Below are 21,266 nucleotides of genomic sequence, written 5' to 3' on the forward strand. Positions count from 1 at the left end.
TCTTTCTGGGTCTGGCTGAAACGTGATGACCTGCTGTTCCACCTGTTTTCCTGTAAATGGCATGGTCTCGTTCTTCTTTAGGCCTAGAAATCCTCCTCCACTGTGTCTGTCAAGCAGATTTTCTTTATCCATTCATCCATTGACAAGCACCAAAGATGGCTCCAAAGTCTGACTATCGTGAACTGGGCTGCTACGCCCAGGGGTGCAGATACATCTCTGGTCTGCTGACTCTCATTCTTTCAGGAATATACCTAGGAATGGTACAGCTGATCAAGTGGTAGCTCTCTCTGTGGTTTTTTGAGAAACTTCCTTGCTGATTTCCACAGTGACTGTAAATTACATTACAAACACGTGTACAATGATGCCTCCTTTCCCACTATATCCTCACCAGCACTCGTTCTTTTCTGTATTCTTGATCATACCATTCTTACCGGGGCAAGACACCATGCAAGGGGTGTCCAGGGTATGGAGTGAATGTTTCAATTTTCGAAATGTATGACAGTGAAAGATACATTTCCATCAGTCCCCTCACAATCCTCTCCCTCGCTTTGAACACTCTCGTCCCATTGTTCTGGCCACTTTATGAAGCAGTTCCAGAAGTGTTTTTTTGTGAGAATCTTTATGAGGTGTGATGAAAAATCCAGTGAATGCTGCTGCTGAGTGACATCCAACAGAAAGGCAGCTCATAAAAACACGGCTGTGTGTCCTCACCCACCTTACTCACCAGATCTAGCACCCCACAACTTCTGGCTCTCCCCAGAGTCAAAATGACCATGGAAGGTAAGCGTTTGCAATTGATTCAGGACATTGAGGCAGCCAGGGGACTAAACAAAAGGCACAAAAGAGCACTCCACAGCTGCTTCTGCAAGAGGTTAGAATAATGGAGCAAGGATGTTCAAAGTGCGGGGGGAGTGTCTGGAGGGGAATAAACAGCAATATGCCTTTCAGTGTAGTCATATTTTTAATTTTAAGCATTCTTTATATTTTTCGATTACATATCCCAGTTCCACAAAATCTCAGGAGGAGTCTGAGAAGCAGAACAGACCCCAGGCATCAGCTATTATGTTTGCAGCTTTTACGTTGCTGGCTCCGCATAATGCATTCTGAGAGGTGATCAGAAATGTTACTGTTATTTCCATGATGTGGGTGAGAAACGTGCCGAGGGTGCTTACGGGAAGTGGGTAGGGCTGGCCCACCACTGAGTACTCTGGCAGACTCCTGGCCCCGTGTGTGGACAGGTTCAACGGTGCCTACTGAGCACAAGCCCCTCTGTGGTTCAGCCTTCTTCATGTCTCTTGATGAATCCTGGCCAGGACTCACTTGGGCTTGCAGAAAGAGTCACCCAGGAAGGAACAAAACTGGCCCCCTGGGGCCTCAGGAGGTGCGCTGTGGGGAACTGCGATGCAGGCCCTCCGGAGAGGAGACCGATCCTGATGAGGTGAATTGAGCTTTCCCAGCCTGCACAGATGTGTGTCAATCTGCTTCCTGAGCTGTGGTATCTGAAAGCTTTCTCCACCAAACAGATGAAACACAATACCGGGGAAATGCTGAAGGTGGCTCCCCTCAGCATTTTAAAAATCTCATCTGGCAAAGACACTGTGTCGGTTTCCAGAGACCAATGGGATAATGATCATGCAGCAAGCGTTCCATATATCTGCCTGGCAGTTGTAGTCGAGGTCAAAAAGCCAAGGTAAGCGTGGGATTCTAGGATAAGGGGGTCTTTATTGCTTCACTTGGCTGTAAACCATTTGGTTACAAACTCTCCACTTTCAGAGTCCAACCATATTTGATATGATAGTATTAAAAAATGAACAGTTCTATGTCGCTAACATTTGCTTACTTGTGAGCGAAGCGTGTTTCTTATCCTTGCAACCAATTAGTGCTTAGATGTGAAATTGCCATGAATTCATCCAGAACACTTACCCAGTGCCTGCTGTGCCCTGGGTACCTGAAATGGAGGAGAAAGCAGAGGAGTGAAGATGTATCCTGGCCTGCCGGGCAGATAGGACATGTAGAGCAGCTCCTGGATATGCAGAAAGGTGTAAAGAGAGAAATAAGGATAGAAGCAGTCATGTGTCCAGGAGAGATAGGAGCCCTCAAAAGAGAGGGAAAAGTTCAGATGGAGGACGTCAGAGGGGGTTTATAAAGAGCCAGCTGCCTGTGGGGTTGGAAGGCATCTCCACATGCGCTCGAGTGGAGAGGGTGCTGCTGTCGTGGTTCAGACCCGCCAGGTCCCGCAAAGCCGTCAGGAGCTAGAGACCGGGGCTGGGGCAGCACCTGGATCAGGAGTGCGTGGGCTGGTCCACCCGAAGCTCAGCTGCCACTGCCAAGCAAGCGCTGTTTGCAGGAGAGGGCTGGAGGCAGGGCCCTGAGGGCATGACCTAAAGCGTGCATCTCTCTCTCTGCTTCCCGATTGCCCCGAAGCGACAGCTTTTCTCCGCCAGACCCTTCCACTGTGCTACCTCAGAGCCACCCACCGAAGAATGAAACCTCTAAGAGCTGTGAACCATAGTAAACCTCTGCCCCCTTAACTTGTGGGTGTCTGGGTATTGTATCTCAGTTCCAAGAAAATGGCAGTTGTCAAGGACAAAAGACAGCAAGGTGTGCTGCAAGAATGCAGTAGGAATGAATCAAAACGCTTGTTCACTAGTCACAAATTCAAGGACAGGGAAGACAGGTGTCCTGAGCCAGGCCTACCACCCAGAGGAGAGGCCTCATCGTCTGCAAAGCAGAAGGGAGCATCCACAGCCCTTGCACCCCCTCGTGAACCCAATCTCTGCTGCTTGCAGAAGACAAGCAGGGATTGGTCTGGATGGGCGACTGCAGCCGAGGCCGGGATGCTGCTGGACATTGAAGGCTTTGCCTGGAGATATCCGGCAGAGGAGGAAGGTGGACCCCAGGCTGGACAGGTCAAATATGTTAAAAATAAAGCCACAAGTGCCTGATGGTTGTTTGATTATGTCCTGATAAACAGTTTCATGTAGCCAGCAGTAGAGACCCATAGTCTTCAGAAACCATGAGCAAACGCCACCCGGGAACTGAACTGTGTTCCTATCGCCTGGAGTCAGGCACTAAGTAGCCCCTGTGTACAAGCCAGGTAGGAAGAGGTAGCTCAGCCTGGCAGACTGGAATAAGTGCCTTAGCAATGGTGTGCCCCCTTGGCCTCACACCCTGGCCTGCAAGGCTGTGCCCAGGTCACAAGGGCAGGGGGAGGGGCATGCCCTTCCCAAGTCACCTCTCGGCTGTGGAGATGGGGCGCCCAGAGGTAAAGCCAGGGGCCTCCGATCCTGGGCCACGATTTGCCACTGGGATCCAAGAGAGACAGATTGACAGGAGCGGAGCAGGTGTCTGCAGCCCCATCCGCGGGCTGACACAGACAAGGTTTCCAACTGGAGAGCAGCACAGAGGGCACCATTTTGTCGGTGGCAGGAAGTTCCCTATTTACCAGGCTTAGCCTTTTTTGACGCAAGCATGTCTGCCATTTTTTGAAAGTCCTACGTGCTCCCCCCATAATAACCGAATGTCATGTGCACTACAGTGCGAACAGGGTTTGTAACTCCTCCAAAAGAAATGGGTTCCAAACTCTAGCTGCCCCTGCTCTATATGCAGTGCCTTTGGGGTCATGAGGATTAGCCTGAAACAAGAAGTGAGCGAGGTGGTGACCCCCCCAGTCAGGCAGAACCCAGAGCACCGGGAGGACCATCTGCAAAGCCACTTGTGACTCACCACCATGCTTAGCGAGCAGAGGTCTTCATGTCTGTCCAACTCTGAGTATAATCTGGGGGAGAAAAGCAACAGCATCTACTGTTTGGACTCAAGTTGAGAACATTCAAATGACAGGAGCCTCTCTTTTCTCTCCTCTTCTCTCTGCTCTTCTTCCCTCCCCCTGCTTCCTCCCTCCTCCTCCTCCCTCTCCCTCTTCCTGTCCCTCTCCCCCGCTCACTGCATCTAGGGCCTGTAGAGCAGACTGCTGATGCCAACTGTCCCCATCCTAGCACGACAACCTTGCTGATGTTGTGCTGAAATGTGACTTCCCGCTGAGAGCACACACACAGTCACACAGTCAGGTCGGCTGGCTCAGGACCCCAGGAGCATCCGTCCCACACGGATGCAAGGTCCGGCCCAGGACCCAGCACATGGGCAGAGCTGCCCAGTGCCCCGGATGTCTTCCTCCTGCAGGGGCCGAACATCTACTTACCTTGCCCTCCTTTTGCATCCCTCTCGCCTTGCATTTCTCATGTCCACTATTTGGCTTTTCTTAAAATGTTTGCTCTGAGAATTCTTTATGCAAGAAAGAGCACAGAGCTCTCAAGCTTCCCACTGACTTACCCTCATCTCTGAGATTCCTAGGTCTGATGTGTCCCCCTCTGCCAGATGCCCCTCCTGAAGACCAAGGAGACCCGAAGTCCTTCCACTGGTGGCCCACCTGTGCAAGCAAGCAGTGCCCAGCTGAAAAGGACTGGAGAAGCCACATCCCCCATGCTTCTCCAACACTGCACCCGGAGTCACTGAAGAAGCACTAGCAGGGAAGAAACAATTGCATTCCTAGTGGCAGTCAGCAGGAGGCAGAGGCTCTTCCAGCTTAATGACTTGCAAATCGAAAGCATGAAAACCAGAAGGCACCTTTGAACCTCTCTCATCCAGCCTGGATGTCCTCATAGTTTCCCCCACAGTGTTCCTGGTATTTTTGCTACCAGAGCAATAACCTTCCCCTTGCATTCTTTTAAATGTTGGAGGAGGAGCTGTCCAGTGATCTCAAAGCATATGTTTTTGATTCTCATAAGATTATGGATACCAAAGGAATAAAAATGGAAATCACCACTGCCAAGATATGAAAGAAAGTTTGCATAGTAAAATAATTTAAACCTAACATTTGGACCCAATAAGGCAAATGGAACGTTTTTTCCATATTTTTGGAAAATGTGCATTTTTCTTCACATTAAGTGGTACCAATAAAAAATAATGATTCTCACTCAGTTTATTTCTATTAGTTAGATTGGCTTATAGTTTTCCAGGACATGGTTTTGTATCAAGTATATGGCAAACACCTGGGCATAAAATACACTCAGCTATTTACTTCCATGTGGGAAAAAAATGGGTCGACATTCCTCTCCCCTGAATCCAGAGCAAAGGTCAAGCAAAGCCTTTAGTAGATTTAGTGCGCTCCAGCTGCCCAATTGAGTGTCTTATCAACGAAGTGTGGGGGTCTAGAGCAAACCAGGGAGAGGCAGGATTGGAGGCCCGAGATTAGGCGGCCCATGCTGCCGACGACAGCCTCAGCCAATAAACAGTGGGGCGAGACCGTGAGGAAAAAGGACAGGAGCATTTCACAAGAGAATTCGTTCACAAGGAGATTAACCAGGGGAGATTATCAAGTGGGACTAAGGCCCTGGAAGTTAAAGCGGTGGTGGGTGAAGGGAGGTGTGGAAACGCGGAAACGTTGACGAGGAACGCGAGGACCCGGGGAAGCGGGGAGAAGACCAATGACGGACAGAAGCAATCAGCTGAGGTGCTGGACTTCAGATGGAAGAGCGTTTCCCAGGCTGAAGCCATCAGGCTGACCTGGAAACGCAGCGTGGAGAGGGAAATGCCCACCACGCAGAGCGGCACACACCGCCCCTCTGGACGCCAGCCCACGTCCGTGACCGATGCACGAATCCCTGCCTCATCTGCCTCTCAGGCCCGCTGGAGGGCTCAGGGGGAGATGAATGTGGAGAAGGTGATTCCTACAAAGTAGTGCGGGCATGGAGGACGTGAAGGAGCGGGTTGGAAGGAGGAGAAGTACCTGTTACCCTGTGGCTATCGTCTCAGCACCACAAAGCTTCGGGTGCTCCGGGGGTTAGGCGCTCTCCAGATACTTAAATGAAGGCACTTTGAATGCCTGGTCCACAAGCACAAACATTCGCAGCATCCTTATTTGTCCCGGTTCCCTGTGACTCCAGTGTCCTGCTCTTGCAGAATTCCCAGTCCCTGCTCCCACTTCTAGGACCCAGCCCAGGCGCTGACAAGGCTCCCACCCCTCCCTATAGCACAGGACGGGGCAGAGATCTCACCCGGTGCTAAAGACGGCCTTGGATGACCAGCAGCCCAGCAGCACCCCGTGATGGGACACCAGGGTTCCTTCCTCCCCGCCTCTGGTCCTCTCCTCGAGAGAACCACCACCACCCACGTGGACTCCCCTTCCATCTCTTTTCTGCCAGCAAGCAGCCAGCTGTCATTGTCGCCCCTGCCTGTCTTCTTTGGTCCTGACGCAGGGTCATCTCAGCCCTGGCTACACATCTCCTAGGAGCTGATGCCCTGACCAAGGGCGTGGAAGCGAGATGTGTGTCAGCAGAGTTCTTCAGGGTCCCTCAGCCAACGGTGCGAGCCACCTCCATCCAGCCCAGCTCAGCTGTGACCTCGGGAACTCACCTTTCATGCTCCAAAATGTCATCCAGGTGTTTTGCTGAACAAAAGACAATTCTCTCCTGAGAAAATCGGTGCCAGTGTTTAAAAAAAAAACTGGATCATTATTTTTCCTGTCATGTTATTATCTTAAGAAATTTGCCAACAATCCACTTTTCATTACCCAGGAGTTGGGTCTTCCAAGCCTTCTGCTGAGTTGGAGAGTAGTGGGTGGGCGGGAAGAAAGCTGGAAGCCCACGTAGGGGAACCTGAGTTCTTCTTGAGAAACTTCCTGGCAGGAAGAAATCCTAACCCAAAATGGGAAGCTGACATGACTTTGGAATCATATTTACAAAAACGGTCTCAGCTGAGGTGGAAACAAAACCAGCCAGAAACCTCCCCATGGTGGCATTTGTAGGGACTGATGGCAGAGGTGGGTCTGCCGGAGCCGCTCCAGCCCCAAGGCCATTTCCTTAGTTCCAGGTAGCTGCGCATGGACCACTTGTGCCTTGAGCCTGACGCGTGTGTCTGAACTGTCTGGACCGCCCTGGAAGGGCTCTGGGCCGGGTGAGCTCCACAGCCCTCACCGGTTTTCCTAACTTCTGCACCTCTCGCTGCAGTTTGTTATTTGTGTTCGAAAAACGGCTGCCATACACGAATCTCCTTTGGTCATCCTAACAATCTGGAAAGACAAACAGGCATGGATAAACTCCAGCAGAGCAAATCCGCATTCTGAGAGGACAGCGGCGTGCCTCCAGCCAGCTCCTCTCACTCTGACGTGGGTGTCCTGCACACGTGGCAGGCCTCTCCCCCGCGTCACCACTGCTGTGTCTCTTCACCAGGTGTGCAGGTGCACTCACACAGCCCCCGCTGCAGGCCGGAAGCCCATGTGCCGCAGAGAAGGCCAACTGCCAAGGGATGATGGAAGAGATCGAGCCGGAGGTGCCAAGAGGTAGCTGTCCATGCTCTCTCCGTCTCCCGCTGGCCTGGGCAAGTGGCCACAGCATGCACGCCCTGCATGTCTGCTCTCAAGAACGGGGCTGCAGTCAGGCCCTGTGCACCCTGAAGCAGCCTATGTCCCCCATCCCTGAGGGAAAACTTTAGACTCCTCACGGTGGGAAAGGAAGGGCAACGCAGAAAAGCACGAGTGGGATCAGAGCAGCTCCACAGAGATCACTGGCGGAGGGGTCTCTGGGTCTCAGGGCTGGGAGGGCTCGGCCAGTGTGGCCACCTCCCCACCCCCGAGAGTTCAGGCGTGTCACTAGGCAGGAGGCAGACAGGAGAGACTGGACGGGTGGCCACCCATCTTGGGGTCTTGAGCATTCCTTGGGGACAGAGTGACAAGGGAAACTGGGTCCTGCTGTGTTTGAAACATGGAGCTGTGCTGTGAGGATCAGAATTCTTGAAGGTGCCAGGCCAAAGAAGCAATTTGAGTGTCTATCTCCTAATGCAGGGCATGTTGGTGGTTTTATTTCTACAAATCCCTTCCAGCTCAAGGCTGCGATGACAACTGTGGATGAGAGAGGAGGAGGAAGCTGGATGAGTCCTAGAAATATCTCCGGGAATTGCTATTTGTGGAGGTGTTTCAGCACCTCTTGCTGGAATCATAATAAAATCCCTCCTGGCCCATCCCGGGCCCTGTGCTGCTCCTCGAGACCCGGACTAGGCCTGAACACACGTGGGTCTAGACAGTCAACCCCATTGTCCTCTGAAGGTGAAGTTCACACCACCACAAATCCGCCTTGGCCAACTTCTCCCAGACACGCACGAGCTCGCATTAATGGCCTGAGTCCAGGCTGAAATAAGGCCGCATGCGTTCCCGTTGGCACCAACAGCCTGCCGGAGATGCCACCTGTCAGAGACGGTTTATGGTGCTGGGCAGGGAGGCCTGGACACAGAGGCTGCCACCACCCCACCCAGGTGCCCTGCAGCTTTGATCTCTGGCCGTGAGCCCCATGTCACCAAGGACCGAAGCCTGTGCCCACGCCACCAGAAACAGAGCTTGCCAGGTATCTCGGGCCTGTGCTGCCCCTGCACACTGACACAACACTGTCCCCAGCAGCCCCGTGAGGAAGCAGGACTTAAAGAGAACCAGTCCTTCCCGGCCTTGGGCAGCCTCCTCGGGTCACCCCTCCCTCTTGAAGCTGTCACTCCTTGCTCTGGTACAGATAAAACTGACACCTGTCCTGTAAACAAAGGTTACGACACTCTGTTCCCATGTGTCATAAGACACCGTCTTCTTAGGAGGCTAAATTGCTGAACTGTCTGCCCTTGTCCTGTTCCGGTAAACTCACTGGCTTCATCACTACAGAGACCTCCCCTCTTCGGCCAATGTGTGAAAACTGGAACTTCTCTTTGTTCTTTGCTCTTCCTCTGGGCAGAAGTCGGCTGAGCCGGTGTTCAACGAAAACCTGAGATAAATCCTCCCAATTCTGTTGGTCTCTCCTGTCTTGGAATTCTGCCACAGTAACACTCTGGCCAAACAGAGCACATCCCAGGTCCTGTCCTCTGCTGGTGCCAGTGGGACACTGAGCCTGCCGCCCCCCAGCTCCTCAGAGAGCCTTCTCCAGGAGCTGAGCCCGGGGCCCAGGGCAGGCAGGCCTGTTCAGACCACCTTCAAACACTGTCCTTCCTGAGTCCTCGGCTATTCGCGTCTGCCCCGGGCCGCAGAGAACCCCTGCGCACATGTCTCCAAGCTTCCCCATCGTAACGCCATTTGGCCTCAAGAGGAGTCCAGAGGCTGAGTCTGCCAGGCAGAAACTCACTCCAGGGAAGAACGTGACATGAGCCAGGACCTCACCCTGGCTTGAAAGATTCTACACGCACAGAGTTGGGGTCCCAAGTGCCCTGGTGGCCTTTCAGTTCACCCCCATTTTTCAAGCACTCGTGTGTTCCGGGCACCCGTGAAAAGGTCAGATTCTTGCCCTCAGGAAGGTTACAGTCTCGAGAGGTGAGAGGCAGAGAGCAGAAGGCTCGGAGATAGCAGAGAAGCCACACAGGCGAGCTAAGGGAGCTCAGGGGCGAAGTGGGCCAGAGCTGCGGCCATCGGCAAAGGTCGCCTGGGAGAGCTGGGCTGGGACACTGGCCTGGGTGCAAGTTGCTTCTCAAAGACACAGTGAAGTGTGGGAAGCCATTGTATGTCATCTGGGGGGAACCATCCCCTAATTAAAGTTTGACTGTGGCCGTCTAAGGCCAGGGTCACCTTGCCCACAGCCGGCTATGGCAGGCGGAAACATAACTCCATTTTGCCTCTGGTCACAGCTGAGGACTCAGGGGTCCCCTGTGCTTGATGCCCAAGGACAAGATCATATCTGCTGAAACATCCTGGTTCTTCTGGTAATAATAAAAAAGAGAAAGGTGTCACCAGGGAGGGACAAATTCCTTATGTGCTTAACTCCTCCTGCCTACTGTTGTAAGAAGTCTTTGCCCATCTCCCTGTCCTCATTAGCCTCATCAGGATCATGTGGACCTCTGAGTCACCTGATGCTCCCTCTAGTTATTATTGGAACCCAATAAATAGCCAGCAAGCTCAGAGCATCTTTGTCTCTGCCTGCCCTGAGGCACCGACCTCCCGGCCCCCATGTACTTTGCAATCACCCAAGTCTCTCTTATCTTTCTTATCCCTTGCCATCCCCTTCCAGGCCTTGGGAGTATTGATCACCTGTAACACTGAAGCCCTTGCCCCTCTGCCGCAGTGTTGTAGCCCTGTTTGGGAAAGGTGACTGCAGGTGTGCTGGGTTAGGGTGAGCCACGTTGAAGAAGGGCTGGCTTTTCTTCCAAGATGATGGATGAGCCCTTAAGAAGAGGAAAGGGACCCCAGATGAGGCCCACACGAAGACAAAGATGCAGGAGGGTGCCACACAGAGGTAGGCTGCAGGGCTGCCCCTCCAAGCCAAGGGCCACCTGCACCACTAGCTGGGAGGGAGGCAGGGAGGGAGTAGCTCCTCCCCCAGAAACTCCTAAGGGATCAACCCTGTTCCTACCCTGCTTCTCACCTCTCACCTCTGCTCAGAAGCAGGAGAAAGTAACTTTCTGTTTCTTGATCACCCAGTTGGTGGCGTTTTGTTACAGCAGCCCTGGAAACACATACAGGGGTAAGTCCAGATATTTGAGGAGGGACTCCAGGAGGCTCGAGTTGCAGCTAAGCATTGCCTGGGAAGGGCCCCACGCCAAGCTGCAGGCAGCGGAAGGGCACCGGAAGTGTACGCAAGAAGAGGGAATCCGGAAGACACAGTGCCGCGGGGACTTCACAGGGACCCGATGCTTCCTTCTCTCCAGAGAGACTTCTCGACCCTCGCCGCATGCCCCTCCCTGGGACCCCCTCTCCCTGAGCTCGGTGTGTACCAGGTGTGGCCATCGCACAGCAGGAACTGCCTCCCTGCTTGGTCCTTTTACAGGCAGGAAGAGAGAGCGAGCCATGAGAGGCTTTCCGCAGAAGTTTTTATTTCTATTACTACTAAAACTGATAGAAAGTAGCCCTTTTCTCCTTCATCACAGCCCTGTGGAACAAGAACTCAAAGCAGCCCGCAGCTATGTCTCTGTAACCTCCCTGTAATGATCCACCCATCCTTCAAACCCCTGGCCCCAGCCAGTAGAGTTCCTGACCTGTGGGTTTTTATCTTACTCCTTTCCAGTTCTCTCGTTGGGCCTATAGCTATCCCAATAACTTTCACACACACACAGAGAAATAAATGTAATTTACTTTAACTCACATAGATTTCAGTCCCTTGTTGGGAAAGGGGCTCCACCACCAGCAAAGCAGATCACAGAAGAAAAGCATCTTACCTACCTCCTACCAGTCTTTTGATGTAAGGCTGTAGCCCTCTTAGTCAAACATTTGCTCTTAAATCCATAGAACCTGGCCTGAGACACCCCAGAAGCTATGTATAGTAGCAGACCTCACGTGTACTCTTCCGAGCAGAAGCAGCATAGATGCCATCAGATTCCCAACCCCCAAAACTGCCTCAACCAGTGAGATTACAAACTTAAGACCCACGGGAGGTTTTCCTCCGCTCACAGTTACTAAGCAAACTCAAAAGCCCATTCATTCGTTCAACAAACATCTATTGTGCTGTCAGTCCCAGGGCCAAGAGTAGCGGAGGTGGAAAGATGTCTGTGGTATCATGCTACCCTCCGGGAGCTGACGTCGGCCCAGGGTGCTGCTGGGCATGGACAGAGCAGTAGCAGAAGGAGGTAAATACCAAAAGAGGGTGCCCAGGACCTTCGTTTGGTCCTTTGCCAAGGGACGGTGCTATGGTTAACACAGTGCTAGCCAGATTCCTCCCCCGAGCTGGCTTAGGTGAGTCACTGTTTCTCAGCATCTCGGGGTCTTCATTGCACAAGTGGATATTGTGGATGTAACAACTGCGCCAGGCCCTCTTACAGTGCAGAGACGAAACATCGGCTGCACTGTTTGGAACCTGGTGATTATCAGGCCAGATATGCAGTGGGTTCTCTTTAGGGACGCTGGTGTCAGGACCTGGCCATTTGCTCCCTGGGGTGTAGCCCTGGGACTGTCGCCAGCTCATCCCAAATCTTCGGGACCTCAGTCTGCGAGATGACGCGGATGAGCTGGTGCCAGTCCCAGAGCGGCAGCCCCACCAGGTGGTTCCTCACACCGCATCACGGCCACCCGTCAAAGAGCCATCGTAGGCCGCCTCCAGGTCAGGGAGCACAGCGCCATGGGTGCTGCCACTCAGACGGAACAGGGCCCCCGGCCTGCGATGTGCCAGGGATCCGGGCTGCCCGGCGCGGGCTAAGGCGCCACGGGGAGAGGCTCCCTCTGTGTCAGCGCCCTCTCACTGGATTCCAAGTGGCCGCTGCTGATGACTGAACGGCCATGCAGTCAGCCACAGAAGCCGGGATCCTCGGGGCAGCAGCAGCACCCAGGCCAAAAGGATTTCCTTGGTTCAGTTAATTTTAGAAACACCACATTCAATGGCATCCCATGCGTTTCCTTACAGGAGTCAAGGCAAGTGTGCACTGTAAATCTTCAAAAGGAACTGTTAAATTTAATTAAGTTTGGCCCAAAGCTGCTCTGTTCGTACTTTAGTTTGGCCTAATGGTTTCTCTGTACGGAGAGAGCTGCAACCTAACTTGGTGTGTGAATAACAGTAACTTACTCCCGTGACAAGTGACCAGTTCTGGCAGATGAGCCTCAGTCAACCAGTTATTGCAACTGGCTTTGAAGCAGGCAAATGCATTTTAAGTAACCTGCTGTCTCCCACCTCACCTTCGCTTTCAGCGTGTCTCTGCTCTTCTCCCGTCATGAGCGCGGCCCAGCCCTGAGGCAGCCTGGGAGTCACTCTGAACCCGTTATGGATCTGGGGCCACCTGATATGCAAATTCTTCCTGGCTCAGCTGAACTCTGCTAGGAATTTAATGTCTACAGTCTTCTTTCTAACAGAAAATGTACCAGCCTAAGCACTTACGATCAAAGAGGCTCATCTTTGGCAACTTCCACTAGAAAGTCCTCAGCTCCAGAAAATACCAGCAACAGGGAGGTGAGAGGCGCTCTGAGGGAAGAAGACAGCCCCCGAATGTCTGTGGCAGGAGGGCTGGGCAGTCACGGCGTATGGCTGTTGTCAGACGTCAGACACGTGGAGAAGCTTGCCTCTGATATGCACATTGCGTCCACTGCAAACTCAGCACCTCGTGGGCCGGACTGGGGATGCCTCGGCTGTGGTAGTCAGTCCTGAGCTACCCCGTGTTTCTCATCGCCGTGTTCCCATGTGGACAGGAAGCTTTAAAGGGTCAGATGAGTTGCTGCAAGTCTTGCAACTAGTTATTGGGAAAGCTGAATTCCAAGCTAGATCTCCCTGGCTTCCGATGCAGGTTCACTCGCTGTAAAAATTGCGCGGTCCTTGGTGCCCATAAAACATGATTTCCCTAGAAGCAATCCATGCCACACATCCTCCTAAGGTCACGGCTGGGGCAAAGACTCATTCTTGGTGACTCTGCACAGGACATGTGCAGATCAAAGCCCTGCTGCTGTGTGGCACCAGTCTTCACTGGTTTTATGTTTCGTGTTTATCACCTGCATCTTGTCACCATATTTTCTACGCTGGTTTCTTCAAACTCACCACATGGTACATGTAAAGACTAGGAACAGAATGCATGTTGGTCTGCTGACATTCCACCTCTGTAATTAGCTATTAGTTGGTCAAAATGAATAACTTCTGTGCTAACCCGTCCAGCTATCTAGGCATTATTTTCTTATTTACAAATTTCAGAAAGGAAAATGACTTATCACTCCCGATCAGTAAATCTGGTGCTTGCAAAGGAGCTAGCTCTGAAAAGTTTCCCTCTGTACAGAATCCTCCCCAAGGCTTGCCTTCTGCAAATAGGCCACGCACGGCCATGACAGAATCCCGGACTGCCTTGAGAAATTTTCCCTCCCGGTGAAAGAGTCACACTTCAGTCTGCAACTTCATTTTTGGTGGAAGAAGGAAAAGTAGGAAAAAATACAGCTAAAGTCGGGAGTTTTCAGTTGCAAGGGACTATGAAAATAAAAGATCTAGTCTTGTGAGCAAGCAAGTTTCCTGCCTGGCTCTGCTGCGGAAAGGCTGCCGGTCAACGCCCTGGCACTCCCCCCTGTCAAAGGAGGGCTGTGCACCGGCCCTCAGCAGCCAGTTTCATTCATACCCTGGCCCTGGATCAGACTCCCAGGAAACACAGAACCTGCCTGCTTCATCCCAGAACAGCGCCACGGTTTTGATGAGAGAAATCACCAGGCAAGGAGCTATATCCTAAACCACTGCAGACAGGTGGAGACCAGTCTGCCTTCCAAGTTCCTTCATGAGGCAGGCAATCCTCAGCACCGCACAGAAGTCAGCTCGGTGTCTAAGCAGTGCTCATGGCCTGGAAGTTCTTTGTCCGCAGCCTAATCTTTTCTTTTGAAGGAAAATATTAGTACCAGCTTCTTGCTAAATTCTAGATCATGGAATTACCTATACTTGATGACAGGAATTAAATTGCTTCCCACTCTGTCCCTTTCCCATTTTTATTTGTATTATTACTTTTAGAATCACTATTTTAAACCTGTATAAAAGTGTCTTACTGCTGGGGATTCAGCTCAGTAGTTCCGCTGCCTGCCTCACATGTGCAAGGTCCCAAGTTCAATCCCTGGTACCAAAAAACAAAAAAAGTGTCTTAGTGCATTCGGGCTGCTATAACAAAATGTCATTAACTGCGTAGCTTATGGACAACTGAGTACCATGCCATTGACTGAGTCTGTTACATTTCCAGAAGTTGAGAAGTTTAAGGTGCCAGAGTGTGGTGTAAGGCGAGGCTCCTGGATGGTGGTGCCCTCTGCCTGTGTCCTGGGATGGTGGAGACAGAGAGGCAACTTCTCTGGGACGTATTATAAGAGACAAATCACCTCCTTGAGAGTTCTGTCGCTATGACCAAAGGCCCTGTATTCTGATGCCAACATAGGGATTGGGTTTCGACACATGGATTCTAAATGTATACAGATAAACGGTGTCATACTGAACTTACAATTTTTTTAATTGCTTCTCGCCCTTCTTGCATGTGTAATTGTACTCGCACATGTATAATTTATTTTGTCTGTCAGGTACCTATACTACAAATCAGTGATTTGCAAATTGGTCCCAAGCTTTTGCTGTCATAGACAATGCCATGGTGAGCTCATTAGTCAAAGTCTCCTTGTACAAATACAGTAAATTTTCTCCAGGGCACACGCCTGGAAGGGCCTGTGTGGGTTACAGTTTGCCTAGCGATGTATAATGTCTTCATTTCCCACATCTTTACTCGTAACACTTGGCTGTGTCAGACTTTTTCTTTCTTTCCCCATGGGTGAGTGTGAGATGCATTTATTGTTTTCATTTATTCTAATAAGTCTGGGCGTCTTTTTCTATCTTTATTGGATGTTTATGTTCTTTTTGTGACTTGCTTGATAAAAGTCTTGACTGTTTTGTGTAGTAGGGCACTTTCCTCCCTCTTGCTGCCTTGTAGGGATTCTTTATCTGTTCTGGATTCTGGCCTTTTATTGGCACATGTGCAGAAAACATCTCCTGTCCTGTAGCTTGTCTTTTCATTTTATCGGCAATTTCTTTTGTCACGCAGAAGTTTCTAATTTCAATGTTGGCAAACGTATTAATCATCTGTTTCATGATTTCCTGTCTGGGTTATGTTCGGGCAATCCTTCCATTTCCGGAGGCCCTGGGTAGCCTCTCCCGGCCAATCTTTCATGGCTACATGGTATTAGCACCTCCACCTCTCCTTCTTGGTTCTTTCAAAAATATCATAATATTATCTGTGACTGTTATGAAAATGATACAATTACAATAAAATATTTTGGCAAAGAAAAAAAAACACTCCGAACATTGTTAGGCCACTGTTAAAATTATTATTATCATTATCATCCTCCCAGGAAACCCTGCTACAGCCGCTCCTGCATCCCTGAGGGTAGTTATGTCCTGTGGCAGGTAGGTAGGACTCAGATCTAACCTCTACTACCTTCTACCTGATTTACCTGACACTTCCGTCCTCTGAAGGCCATTTCCTCATCTGTGAGATGAGAACAACTACTGTGTCGGAGTTTTGTGGATTCCAACTTCTGCCACAATTCACCTTTCAGGGCTGTAACTGGCAGAATTGCTTCTGGAAGAGGCCTGTGAGCGGCCAGCACGCACCGTGTCCGGAGACCCTGGGACACAGCAGAGAAAGAACGACCGTGTGCTGGTTGGCTCGAGCCCAAATGACAAACAGAACCCGCACAGACTCATTCCATGGAATCAGGAGAGCCGCCACCAAGCCATCGAGGACTCCTCGGCAGTTCCAGCAGTCTCTAGACACTTTCCATTTATGATCACGCACCATTCAGGCAGGGCCTAAACAGGCATGGAAAACAGTTGGAGAATCAAAGCCACTGGCTGACCTCATCCTCAGTGCGTCCTTGTGCAGAGGAGTTAATTAGCAGGGAGGAAAACAATCAACATTTTTGGTATTATATAATTCCATTGTGTTTGTGCCAGGTATCAAATTTCACCACCCACTGCCAGGAAGTTGTGTCATGAAAGGACCTATTGTTACACACACAACAGGAGAAGGCAGGGATCCGTGAGGAGCACAATTCCACATTCCTTGTCTCCTTGCAGCTGAAATCCCCAGGTCAATAAGCAACTACATTCACGAAATATGTTATTGCTTCAAGTAAATACGGCTCGGTTGTGATGGCTCTAGCCTGAAGGGTGACTGCGTTTAAGAAGCTTGGCAGAGGACATTAAAATTTCCAGCCCAAGCATGTGCCACTAAAAAGCTAGCTCCATCAAATGTTTTCTTGCCAAAAGAAGAGAAAAGCAACAAAATAATGAAGTCTTTCTTCTCATCATTTTGGGGATTATCCTCCATGCCTCACTCCGTTCATTTCAGATTTTCCTTCACAGAATTGTGGATTGTTTCTGATAGAAAGGTAGAGTTTGACAGTCAAGATGGAGACTTGAGAATCTCTTCTCACCCATGTCTCAGACGATCATGGAGCCTTTTTGCTTCGAGTGAAAGATCAGACTAAAGCAGGATCAGATTCATGTTCAAGATGTGGACTGCAGAAAAAGAAGAATCCCATCCTGTTCTCTGAAATGGAAAAGGGCCTTAAAATGCAAAAACTTGACCCTTGTATGTGCACTTTAGGGTTGCCCAAGTCTGAGTTGTATTTTCTAATCAAGAGGCAAAGCAGTAGGAACTTGGACATGTGGGTTCCCACCTTCGCCCCACTGCTTCTGATGGCAAAGCCTCCCCCACCCCGAGAGCAGTTCCCTAGCACAGTCAGACCAGATTCCTTTTCCCGGGAGCCTTTGCCTCCTAGCTCGAGTCCCTGTCTCTAGTGGCTCCCAGACTAGGAGCATCAGTACCAACCAAGACCTTGTAAGAGATGCAAGCTCTGGATCCTACTGAAAAACCTCCAAATCCCGGGCTCTGGAGTAAGGCCCAGCATCTAGGCATTTCGGAGGCACCCGAACAACCGAAAGCAGCTGAGCCTCTTGGTTACTTATGGTACCAATCCAAGTTCCTTAGCACAGCCCCAAGGACCTGTGAGACCCTTAGGCCGCAGGCTCATCCTTCACACCCCTCCATCCCCTCACTCCACCCTGCAGTGGCTAAGCAAAGGCATGACGGAGATGCCACCTCCTCCAGCTTTCCTTCCCTCTGTGCCCATAGAGCGGGTCATTCTGACTTCTGTTTTTTGCACATGATTCTCTTCTTGCCTTTCTATCAGTAGTGTGCAAAATATCTGGATATGCTATCTACCTTGTGAGGTCGTTAGAGACACACAGTCACTCCTCCTGCCTTCATCAGCTACTGAGCACAGAACACGGGTGGGTACTTAACACACTGAGTGTCGATGGAACTGTGACCTTCTCATCTTGCAGTTCTGAGCACCTAGCACCATGTAAGAGGGGGACAGGTGGACAGAACAGAATAGAGCAGTGTCTGTTTCAGCCTCTCCCAGATCCTCAGCTGGCCTTGCAGTGCCCTGCGTAACTTGGCCCTGGCCTATCTTCTCATATTTAAGCTCCCTCTCTCTGCTGTGTGTCTGCCTGAGCACCGCAAGTCATCCCCCTCTGTGCCAGCTGAATCTTGTTCACACTTCAAGGCCTCCATGGAGTCCTGGCACACGCAGGAGAACATCCGTGATAGACCCAGCCTCTGTCAGCAGCCTTTACTAACTGTGCTGTCCTGTTACCTGTCTCCTTATGCTGCTGGTCCTCGTGTGAGTTTCTGCTTGAGATGCCCAGCCAGATTTGGAACCTTTCTCAAGGGAATCTAGCTTGGTTCCTCTTTTCCCTATTCTTCACCATTCCTGGAGGGCAGGACAACAGTCTCCAAAACCATGGGCTCTGCCCTGAGGATGCCTGTATTCCCATACTGTTCCCAAAGCTCTCAGCATTTGTACACTGTAGAATCACACACTGTGGAGTACATCTCCCTTGCCTCAGTTTCCCCAAACAAGGACACCGCTATTATTCTCCCTATGCCTGCCAGCATTTGAAGGTATAATAGGCACCTAAGTTAGTTAGAAATGTTATAGGCAGTCAGACAGAGCTGAGCCCAGAGAAGTCAGTGCACACATCAAAGGCCAGGCTTCAAGTCAAAGAGAACTGACTACGCCCACACTTGCCCTAGGGATGAACAGCAGTGACTGATCTAAAGAGGCATCAATCACCTTGGACCGAAGCCTTCTTAGCCCATTCATTCTCAGTCCGTGCATGCTCGCTACTTGACCGGCCTCCCCATTTGACCCCCATTTAATCAATTTTGCCTATGTGACTGTACCTGTAATCTTATTGGTTGACCATAGTTTTGTCCCACCCTATACCCACCTCACCTCCTGGCTTTGCTCTATAAAACTCCCTTGAGAAGCTGAGTCCATGGGTAACTCACTTCCAGGACTCACTTCTGTCTCTTAAACAGAAGCTATCTTTCCCTCAATAAATTCTTCCTACTCTTAAGCTCTGTCATCCCTAGAATTCATTCTTGGATTTTTGAGAACACGAACTTGGCATTTCCCAGGTCCAGCAGATTGGGGGGTCCATAGATCACACACTTTATATCCAAGGGACAGTCCAAAGAGAATGCTTACTGAGTGTCCCCAAAGAAGGCAGCCATGGGAATAAAAATAAATGAGTGGATTCTTAGAGAAGCCCTTATCTGCAAATAATTCTATGTGAGAGCAGTTCTCTGAATCCACACAGTAAGTAAGTTGTCGCATTCTGTGAGTGGACACCGGACTCAGTGCTGTCAAAGCAGTCTGCATCTTTATCTTTGCGGAAAAAGAAACAATTAATGTTAAATGTTTATTCTTGTCTTCACTAGGAAAACAGATACCAGAGGAGAGGCAATGATTTTCAGCCTGGAGAAGCATCTTGGCTTTGATTGCTTTATTCAGCTTTAGGCAGCCGGGCTAAAAACCTTGCCATTAATATTTTGTTATTGTTGTTGTTTGTACCAAGGATCAAACTTGGGACCTTGCGCTTGCAAGGCAGGCAGAGAAACCACTGAGCTAACCCCCTGGCCCTTTGCCATTAATATTTTAAGAGTCTCTGACACCTACTGGGAGGTTCTGAAAGAATGTGTGTCCCTAGTGAAGGCCACGCTGGTGGGCAGCTCTCCTGCCGAGGGGAGCACAGTCCTGCCAGCTGCCTAGGCCCTGGAGGGAGCAGAAGGATAAGGACTCTGCTCCCTCCCCAGCGGGCTGGCGGGACTGCCACTTGGGTGTGATTCTTCCGCCTCGGATGGTTTACCCTGTTGCTCAGAGGGGCCCACCTGGGCCTCGAGTAGAGCGGAGACATTGGCTTGAGCTGCCCTGACCCCTTGAGAAGCCCAGTTAGTAACGGTGAGAGCCACAGCCTCACCAGACATCGGTCAGCGATAGAAAGCAGCGTGGCGCCTGCCGAGGCCAAGTGGCCCCCAGAACCCCCTGGGAAGTCACTGGAGTTTTACCAGGTCAGCTTTGGGTTTTGTGTAAACAACATAACATTTTATGATGGGAAACCCAGTCCTTTGCTTTTTATGTAAAAGCATCTATTAATGCTTTTAACGTTTAAAATGTAAAGGAGTGTGAAAAACTAATGCTGTTTCAGAAATGGCCCAAGGAAAAGATAATGCAGTAGTTACAAGTTTAATGGCCTTTCTCATAAAACCATGTTGAATTTGAGATAAGCTCAGCAATAAAAATGGTTTTGGTGCCCCCACTTCTCCCCGCTGCGGGTCAAGTGTTTGTCTAAGGATAGAATCGCGGTGGTCTCCATTTGTCATTAGTTTCACCACTGATCGGATACATCTCCAAGAGGAACAGCAACAAATTCATTCATACACCAGAATCTTTAATTATAATTTTGTGTGTGTGTGTACCGGGGATTGAACTCGGGTCCTTGACCTTGCAAGGCAGGCCACCAAACCGCTGAGCTAGATCCCTGGCCCTATAATATTTTAAATAGCAAAGTTTCTTCAGTTTTGCGATCCTTTTAAACATTCTCATTATCAGGGAAAATGGTGTCGCCAAAATTGCCTCCTGTAAGACAACTGGAGTAAAAAACAAACTCATGTGGCAGATTCAGGTCATTGCACATTTGCCAGAATCTCCGGAGGCCCCAGGAGTGCGCCTAATGCAAGCAGGGACTGTAATAGGTGGCTCCGATGCCCTCCGTGACACCAGCACTGACAGTGCAGGAGGCCGTCCTTAAAACTCTAAATGTAAAATCCCTTCGGGCCTCTTCAGATGCCCCCGGGAGTGTGTGCGTGCAAGGCATATGTGAATGTGTGCCATCTGTGTGTCAGTCTTGGGGAGGAATCTCATCGTGCAGCCTCCTGTGGGTTCAGATCATCTCAGTGTCCTGCCAGTCTCTCCAGATCTGCACAAGAGAACACAGCACTTGGGAGGCTGAAGCGCTTACAGAGGACCTCGAGATTCAACCGGCCCAACATACAAGCAACTTGGGTTACAACTGGAATTTTAGTGTGAGCTCATGACCAAAGTCTTGACTTATGACTTGAATCCCAGCTGCTGTACTTCCAGATGGTCTCAGATACAGACTTAACTCTTAAAGAGCTCTGGAAGGAACACACAGCATCCTTTCCTGGGTGGGGCTCACTGAGGAATCCTGGGCAGTGTCTCTCTGAGGACACAGATCTGCCTGTGCACAGGAGGAGACTCTGAAGGCTGTGTAGAGGAGCCTGAGCCTTCACTGACCAACATGAGTCACAACCAGCCCTCTGGAGCCAAGTGAGTTCATGAGTCAAGGGGTCAATGTACTGGGATTTCCAGAACACTCCTCATTTAAGCCGCAGAAGCAGGTTAAGGTGACAGCGGGCCACACGGGCACATGCCCTTTCCCCCCCCAAACACTATGCAGCAGTTG

At 50.6% G+C, this 21,266-nt stretch overlaps 1 long non-coding RNA gene across 1 annotated transcript; it reads left to right on the forward strand.

Annotated features, from left to right (window-relative positions):
- Positions 1-714: 714 nt before the first annotated feature.
- Positions 715-1,684, forward strand: LOC104850463. The gene is made up of 3 exons (XR_776973.1): positions 715-1,110; positions 1,239-1,438; positions 1,524-1,684. It is a non-coding gene; the product is annotated as an uncharacterized LOC104850463 (long non-coding RNA).
- Positions 1,685-21,266: the final 19,582 nt, after the last annotated feature.

The sequence above is a fragment of the Fukomys damarensis genome, unplaced genomic scaffold (genome assembly GCF_012274545.1).
Source record: "Fukomys damarensis isolate Sample0158 unplaced genomic scaffold, DMR_v1.0_HiC HiC_scaffold_2, whole genome shotgun sequence".
In the NCBI taxonomy this organism is placed as follows: domain Eukaryota; kingdom Metazoa; phylum Chordata; class Mammalia; order Rodentia; family Bathyergidae; genus Fukomys; species Fukomys damarensis.